The sequence below is a fragment of the Cherax quadricarinatus genome, chromosome 5 (assembly GCF_038502225.1).
Source record: "Cherax quadricarinatus isolate ZL_2023a chromosome 5, ASM3850222v1, whole genome shotgun sequence".
In the NCBI taxonomy this organism is placed as follows: domain Eukaryota; kingdom Metazoa; phylum Arthropoda; class Malacostraca; order Decapoda; family Parastacidae; genus Cherax; species Cherax quadricarinatus.
Window position 1 is genome coordinate 52210037 of NC_091296.1, and position 9421 is coordinate 52219457.

General features: G+C 42.5%; 1 non-coding gene across 1 annotated transcript; it reads right to left on the bottom strand.

Moving 5' to 3' along the window:
- Positions 1–5099: 5099 nt before the first annotated feature.
- On the bottom strand, positions 5100–5171 carry TRNAD-GUC (transfer RNA aspartic acid (anticodon GUC)). The gene has a single exon. It is a non-coding gene; the product is annotated as a tRNA-Asp (tRNA).
- Positions 5172–9421: the final 4250 nt, after the last annotated feature.

A 9421-nucleotide genomic window follows, 5' to 3' on the forward strand; every position in this document is an offset into this window, starting at 1 on the left:
TAATCGACATTTCCTACATTTCTGGTCGGCTTCGACCGAATAGTGAGCGAATATGGGTAGTGATCTTTGTAAATAATAGCATTAGCTATATTGCAATTACGAAGAATTAATGCCAGGAATTGCAGTAACATAAGGGAATCCGATTAACCTGAAACCGAGGCTAGATTATAAAATAAGTAATTACACGTTTTTATACGTTCCAATATCATGTGTATTTAGTGTTTCCCACTGGTATTAACTATTCGACTGTGTTCCAAATACGGAACAGCTCAATAAACAAAAGCCATTGGTGAATAATAAAAGGAACACTTATAGTTGCTGCCGGTAGAAATGGTGAGGATGTTGCTCCGAATATTATTATTATAATCAAGGAGGAAGCGCTAAACCCGGAGGATTATACAGCGCCTGGGGGGGGGATGTGGAAGGCATTCAGGCTTAATTCGGGGAACTGGAGCACAGATCCAATTCCCTAAATCAAGAGCCCCTCACCAACATCAAGGAACCTTCCTTGAGGGGTTTGCTCCGAATAGGATTGACTTGAAACGATATGTTTTCACAGGACTTTGAGGGTTATGTGGACTCTGGTGAATTAATAGTGGTTATAGTTATAACTTTAAATTTTAAAAGGGTGAACCGGAAAGCTAGTGAGTCTCGGTCAGATGACCAAAAGCTCCAGTGGCGGGTTATCATGTTACTAAGACACGCGTCAGGAAACACTTGTCATGTTTCCTGACGTAACCTAATTACTGGAGTGTACTTTATTTATCCAGTGATTTACAATATACTGGAGTGTGTTGTGGAAATCCTGTGATTTACACTGTAGTACTTGTGGGAACAATTTATTTCCTAATCCTTCTAAAATAATATTATCGGTTAGTCTAATGAGTTATCATGTAACAGTTCCTCTTGGCAAAAAAAAAAAAAACTTTTTAAAATTATTCTTAGGTATAAATAGCATAATTTCTAAATATTCAATAAGGGAGGAACTAAGTTAAGGATCTGTGGAACGTAAATCAGAGATGAATTCATTCAAGACCATTAAGGTACATCTCGGATTAAAGGGCTATGTTTAATGTGCCGTTCCTCCTGTCAAATAACAGCTCCAGACTGTGGAATGGTTATCTAACAGATTTCACAAGAGTAATTACTCTTGAACTGAAATCCGCCAAGGATTACTAGTGTTGACCCAGCAACCACCGTCCGGTCATTTACGTAATACTAAGCCAGATGTTGTATCTAGTACAACGGATGTGGAGACTGAGTAAACAATGGATGAACCTCGTCTACAGGTGTCTACGAGCAACAACGATGAATTTACTCCTGAGGAAGTAATTGCTGGAGAAGACTCTAATTCAGCCGAGATCAAATTAGTTACTAATGACGAGGGAGAAATGTCTCCCACTAGTAAATATAATTAAATATAACTTATTTGGTTATAACTTCTGTAGTGATAAGTTAACGCTACTGAAGGCTGCTCTGTCAGTAATGCAAACATAGAATAGCCATATCAGGTGAGGAATTATTAATAAAAACTTAGGTAGCACCTGTTTACTGACAATTATTTTACATTAATAATAAGAACTATTACTTAAAGCAATTATTTCTTATAGCAATTGATTCATAAGACTCACACATAACTGAATATATGAACCATCGATTGTGCTGATGCCAGCACTAAGTGAAGGTTTCTCAGCCCCGCCTTGAACATAAAGGTTCCTCAGCCCCGCCTTGAACATAAAGGTTCCTCAGCCCCGCCTTGAACATAAAGGTTCCTCAGCCCCGCCTTGAACATAAAGGTTCCTCAGCCCCGCCTTGAACATAATGGTTCCTCAGCCCCGCCTTGAACATAAAGGTTCCTCAGCCCCGCCTTGAACATAATGGTTCCTCATCCCCGCCTTGAACATAAAGGTTCCTCAGCCCCGCCTTGAACATAAAGGTTCCTCAGCCCCGCCTTGAACATAATGGTTCCTCATCCCCGCCTTGAACATAAAGGTTCCTCAGCCCCGCCTTGAACATAAAGGTTCCTCAGCCCCGCCTTGAACATAAAGGTTCCTCAGCCCCGCCTTGAACATAAAGGTTCCTCAGCCCCGCCTTGAACATAAAGGTTCCTCAGCCCCGCCTTGAACATAAAGGTTCCTCAGCCCCGCCTTGAACATAAAGGTTCCTCAGCCCCGCCTTGAACATAATGGTTCCTCAGCCCCGCCTTGAACATAAAGGTTCCTCAGCCCCGCCTTGAACATAATGGTTCCTCATCCCCGCCTTGAACATAAAGGTTCCTCAGCCCCGCCTTGAACATAAAGGTTCCTCAGCCCCGCCTTGAACATAATGGTTCCTCATCCCCGCCTTGAACATAAAGGTTCCTCAGCCCCGCCTTGAACATAAAGGTTCCTCAGCCCCGCCTTGAACATAAAGGTTCCTCAGCCCCGCCTTGAACATAAAGGTTCCTCAGCCCCGCCTTGAACATAAAGGTTCCTCAGCCCCGCCTTAAACATAAAGGTTCCTCAGCCCCGCCTTAAACATAAAGGTTCCTCAACCCCGCCTTGAACATAAAGGTTCCTCAGCCCTGCCTTGAACATAAAGGTTCCTCAGCCCCGCCTTGAACATAAAGGTTCCTCAGCCCCGCCTTAAACATAAAGGTTCCTCAGCCCCGCCTTAAACATAAAGGTTCCTCAGCCCCGCCTTGAACATAAAGGTTCCTCAGCCCCGCCTTGAACATAAAGGTTCCTCAGCCCCGCCTTGAACATAAAGGTTCCTCAGCCCCGCCTTGAACATAAAGGTTCCTCAGCCCCGCCTTGAACATAAAGGTTCCTCAGCCCCGCCTTGAACATAAAGGTTCCTCAGCCCCGCCTTAAACATAAAGGTTCCTCAGCCCCGCCTTGAACATAAAGGTTCCTCAGCCCCGCCTTGAACATAAAGGTTCCTCAGCCCCGCCTTGAACATAAAGGTTCCTCAGCCCCGCCTTGAACATAGAGGTTCCTCAGCCCCGCCTTGAACATAAAGGTTCCTCAGCCCCGCCTTGAACATAAAGGTTCCTCAGCCCCGCCTTGAACATAAAGGTTCCTCAGCCCCGCCTTGAACATAAAGGTTCCTCAGCCCCGCCTTGAACATAAAGGTTCCTCAGCCCCGCCTTGAACATAGAGGTTCCTCAGCTCCGGCTTGAACATAAAGGTTCCTCAGCCCCGCCTTGAACATAAAGGTTCCTCAGCCCCGCCTTGAACATAGAGGTTCCTCAGCTCCGGCTTGAACATAAAGGTTCCTCAGCCCCGCCTTGAACATAAAGGTTCCTCAGCCCCACCTTGAACATAGAGGTTCCTCAGCTCGGGCTTGAACATAAAGGTTCCTCAGCTCCGGCTTGAACATAAAGGTTCCTCAGCTCCGGCTTGAATATTAAGGTTTCTCAGCTCCGTCTTGAACATAAGGGAGTAAACTCAGAGGAGCAGTAAGATAATTAACCATGTGATATACTATGTCTCAGGTTAGACCACTCAAACCGTAACTTCAGAATTGTTTCAACCCTCACAGTGACAAGATAAATATCTCCCCAAAAAAGGGGAGGTGAGTTGAAACATTGTAATATGTTCATTTATATGTAATATTTAATAATTAAATTATAGATTAATATTATATTGTAAACTTGGTGCTCTAAGTATCACTGATAAGAATATTAAGTTGAACATGTACAATTTTTACTAAATATCTAGAAGCAAAAAAACACAGATCCCAATGGCTTGTGAATATTAGCAATTATATTAAGTTCTACAACCTACACGAGCTGTAACATTGTAGACAAGAGCGTTTCACCCCTCCATGGAAGCTGTGCTCATTTAATATCACATTTGAAAGCCCCTCCCAAGAAGTTTATCACCAGTAAGCCCTTCCGTAAATCACTTGCTAATGCAACTGCTCAAGAAGGGATTCTCACAGTGACGGATCACCACAAGTCCACTGGCAGGATGCCACCTCCCTAGATATGAACTATGTTACTATAGCAACCATTTTCATTTAGTTACAAGAGTTAACAAAGTGGCGCTTACACTAAAAAATAGCATATGTTGGTTTACATGATGCATTCGGAAAATGACTCAAGATACAAAGAACATTAACGAAGTCTCTGCTGCCAGGTCTCCAACCCCAGGTGTTAGTATCAATGTTAAAACGCTGTAAATAAAAGCTATATACAGAATAGGTAAACAGGTGAAACGTGAAACGAAAAGACCAGAGAATATGAAAGTTCACAAGTTGGGAACGAGGACGGAAGTTGGGGAGCGTGAGAGAGATAATGAACAAAGTGATGTTGGTGGAAATACAGAATATCACAGTGGGATTTATGATATTATATTCACAGGGAAGCACTATATCAGTAGAAGTCAAACAGTGCCTGGGGGAAGCAATTAGGTTTGACCTAGGGAAAGTATTGGTAGCTCCAACACTCTCGAAAGCTCTCTACCTGCATCAAGGCACATCCATTGAAGGTACCTTAGCAGGCGACTTTTCTCGTTACCAGTTCTTAGTAAGACAATCTTGGTTCGTGAAGACGCAAGCTGGAAAGTTTAAAATACTTTCTCGTGGTGTTGGAAAAAACTTCGTAGCGGTGATGGTGGATCTTTGTAATCAAAACAGTTTCTTCTATGAGCCCGGGTTCTGTTTTCATAACTGAAGACACTTCTCTCCAGAGCTATTCTTCGCCTATCCTCACTTCCCTGTTCTCTTCTTACCTGAGAGTTAGTTCAGTTTCACATTGTTCAAGACTATGAAGTTGAACACAATCTCCAGCCTGAGGGAGAGACCATCTCGAACTGTTCTTTCAAGGTTGATGGAATGATCCCATCATCTTTACGTTTCTACTTCTGCTGTCTCCGTATTTGCCATATCCGTATACGACCGATGAAGCTTGACGTATGGGCGAAACGTTTCGGAATAAAGATACATGACTGTTGACATGTCTTGCTTATCCATTATTCTCTGTATTTCTCCAATGAGTTATGTTCATTCTGTAGTCTGGAGACCAGAATTGAGTTACATGATCTAAGTGACTTCTTACTAATGATATATAGAGCTGAAGTATAACTTTGGAACTCCTTAAAATAAAAAAACCTTACCTCCCCGGCGGGGAATCGAACCCCGGTCTCCCGCGTGACAGGCGGGGATACTCACCACTATACTACCGAGGAACTCCTTAGGTTTGTTGACGACAGAAAAGTAGATTAAGTGGAAGATGCCACTGTACCTGGAGAGGATTTAAACAAGTTCATGTCGTGATGAGAAAAGTGGCAGATGCAGTTCCATGCAGATAAATACAAAGTCGTAAAGCATAATATATTATGTTCTTACGTAAGATTGGGATTTGTACAACATGAGTTAGTAAGATTATCAAACCTTATTTCCTTGGGGCCCTCAATCGTGGTTCCTTGATGCTGGTGAGGGCATCTTAATCAAGGGTAATGGATCCGTGCTTCAATTACCTGAAGGGATTCAGGGAAACCGGCAGGCCGGACTTGAGTCCTGGAGATGGGAAGTACAGTGCCTGCACTCTGAAGGAGGGGTGTTAATATTACAGTTTCATAACTGTAGTGTAAGCACGCCTCTGGCAAGACAGTGATTGAGTGAATGATGGTGAAAGTTTTTCTTTTTCAAGCCACTGGGCCTTGGTGGGAAGCGGCCAATGTGTTAAAAATAACAATAATAATAATAATAATAATAATAATAATAATAATAATAATAATAATAATAATTAATAATAATAAATTATGAGAGTTGGCAGGTAATTTGCCTTTCAACTTTCCTGCCTCACTTGTGAAGATTTGTTTCAACTTTTCAACTTTTCTCTCAAATTCCACAAACTTTTGGCAAATGATGCCAGACCTGACAAGACTTCCTCGATACCTTTATTATTATTATTATTATTATTATTATTATTATTATTATTATTATTATTATTAGCAGTAGTAGTAGTAGTAGTAGTGTTATTTGGATGTCACAAAAAGAAAACATTTACCATCATTCACTCAATGGCTGTCTTGCCAGAAATACGCAGATATCACAGTTCAAATGCCCCTTGCCATTGTCGTCTCCACTGTCCCCAACCTCTTTGTGTCGTCTCCATTGTCTCCAACCTCCTTGTGTCGTCTCCACTGTCTCCAACCTCCTTGTGTCGTCTCCACTGTCTCCACCCCTCAAGGAAGGTTCCTTGTTGTTGGTGAGGGGCTCTTGATTTAGGGAATTGGATCTGTGCTCCAGTTTTCCGAATTAAGCCTGAATGTCTTCCACATCCCCCCTCCAGGCGCTGTATAATCCTCCGGGTTTAGCGCTTCCCCTTGATTATAATAATAATAATCCACTGTCTCCAACCTCCTTGTGTCGTCTCCACTGTCTCCAACCTCCTTGTGTCGTCTCCACTGTTCCCAGGCCTTACACACGTATAATTAGTACCACTATATTCTGTAACATTCCCTTTTTACCTCCACATGTTAACGTCTTTCTTACAACAGACGCTTCAACACTCTAATTACTTTCTTTCATTTAGTCTATGGTTCACCTTGTCGTTCTTAAATCCTTGTGCCAACAATCCCTCTACCAATTCACTGTTTCCACACTACATCTCTCCAGGTTGATATCAGTGTTACAGTAACTGAAGTTACTGACTCATCACCTTGCTCTTTTCTGGGTTCATTTTTAATTGCCTTCTTTCACACACAATTTAAACTCCTTCACTAAGCTATGCAACTCCTAATCGTCTGTCCACAAAGAACAACTATGACAACTTCCTCGTCAAATCTGATCTATTGTCTTCTAATTTTACACACACACACACACACACACACACACACACACACACACACACACACACACACACACACACACACACACACACACACACACACATACACACACACACGTCAAACACGTCAAGAAACTAGAGAAAGTGCAAAGGTTTGCAACAAGGTTAGTTCCGGGGCTCAGGAAAATGTCCTACGAGGAAAGGTTGAGGGAAATCGGCCTGACGACGCTGGAGGACAGGAGGGTCAGAGGAGGCATGATAACGACATACAAAATACTGCGTGGAATAGATAAGGTGGGCAGAGACAGGATGTTCCAGGTATGGGACACAGAAATAACGGGTCACAATTGGAAGCTGAAGACTCAGACGAGTCACAGGGATGTTAGGAAGTATTTCTTCAGTCATAGAGTTGTCAGGAAGTGGAATAGTCTAGCAAGTGATGTAGTGGAGGCAGGAACCATACATAGCTTTAAGACGAGGTATAATAAAGTTAAGGGAGCAGAGAGAGAGAGAGAGAGAGAGAGAGAGAGAGAGAGGACCTAGTAGCAATCAGTGAAGAGGCGGGGCCAGGAGCTGAGTCTAGATCCCTTCAACCACAATTAGGTGAGTACAGTTAGGTAAAACGATGTTGGATAAGAAGGCTGTTGAAGTCAAGAGATTGAACCTAGTAGCGACGAGCAAAAAGATGGGACCAGGAGCTGTGACTCGACTCTGCAACTACATATAAGTGAGAACAAATAAGTTATTACACACACACAAAAAAAAAACAATTCCTGATCTATCACCTCTGTCTCTCTGTCTCTCTGTCTCTCTCTCTCTCTCTCTCTCTCTCTCTCTCTCTCTCTCTCTCTCTCTCTCTCTCTCTCTCTCTCTCTCTCTCCATTACCTCAGTTTACTCACGTGATATCATCATGTGCTGTAAGGAAAAGATTTAAAACTTCTTTTTCATTATTCAGGCTGCATTTCCTATTATTTAATTTACCTACTAATCCTTTACCAGATTTTGTTAAATTTCAGTCATTCTATCCACCCATCCACTGTTTACATTGTCTGCAGGTGTATAATCTTAGTTGTGTTTATATCGTGTATTCTCTGCCATGAAAATAAAATGACTACGATGCTAATGTGTTACTCTGTTTCTCGTTAATGTTTAAAACGTGTTTATCTTACCCTTGTAAATGTTTTATATTAATTATTTACTTATTAAGAACATCGCTCACATGAAAGTCTTGACATCACTACAAAAGAGGAAGAGTTCTTCTATACCCGGGATGAGGTGGCTGACATCTGTTCTTCTAGGCGTCGTGTGTGTGTGTGTGTGTGTGTGTGTGTGTATGTGTGTGTGTGTGTGTGTGTGTGTGTGTGTGTGTGTGTGTGTGTGTGTGTGTGTGTGTGTGTGTGTGTGTGTGTGTGTGTGTGTGTGTGTTTCTGTTCATGTTTTCTAGTTTTTTTTTTTAACTCCTGGTGATGCTTTTATCCTTTAGAAAGTGAGTGTAGTTTTTTTAGAATGTTTGGTTGTATATAGTTTTTAATTGAGGGAGTTTGTTATAGTTTGTGCGCGTGTGTGGAAAGTCTGCATGAACGTGTCAACTATTTCAGTACAGTCAGCTCTCACTGGCCTTTCAGTGCCGCCACTCTAAATTTTACAATTCATTTCCTCGCATGTGGTGTCCGCCTCTATTTATATTCTTACAGTATGTGTGTGTGTGTGTGTGTGTGTGTGTGTGTACTCACCTAGTTGAGGTTGCGGGGGTCGAGTCCGAGCTCCTGGCCCCGCCTCTTCACTGATCGCTACTAGGTCACTCTCCCTGAGCCGTGAGCTTTATCATACCTCTGCTTAAAGCTATGTATGGATCCTGCCTCCACTACATCGCTTCGCAAACTATTCCACTTACTGACTACTCTGTGGCTGAAGAAATGTGTGTGTGTGTGTGTGTGTGTGTGTACTCACCTATTTGTTCTCACCTATTCGGGTTTGCAGGGGTCGAGTACTAGCTCCTGGCATCGCCTCTTCGCTGGTCGCTACTAGGTCCACTCTCCCCCTACTCCATGATCTTTATAATACCACTTCTTAAAGTTATGTATGGTTCCTGCCTCCACTACCTCACTTTCTAGACTATTTCACTTCCTGACAACTCTATGACTGAAGAAATACTTACTAACATTCCTGTGACTCATCTGAGTTTTTTTAATTTCCAGTCGTGTCCCTTTGTTTCTGTATTCCATTTCTGAAACAGTCTATCCCTATCCGCCTTATTAATTTCTCTCAGTATTTTATACGTGGTTATCATATCCCCCATCCTTCCTGCCCTCCAGTGTTGTCAGGTTGATTTCCCCTAACCTCTCCCCGTAGGACATATGCCTTGTCTCCGGGACTAGTCTTGTTGTGAACCTTTGCACTATCTCTAATTTCTTGACGTGTTTGACCTGGTGTGGGTTCCATACTGGTGCTGCATACTCCAGTATGGGCCTGATGTACACGGTGTACAGTGTCGTGAATGATTCATTGCTTAGATATCGAAACAGTATTATTAGGATTGTCATGCGCCCATATGCTGCAGCAGTTATTTGATTGGTGTGTGTGCCTCAAGAGATGTGCTCGATATATTGCTTACACTAGGATCCTTTTCCTTAAGTGAGTTT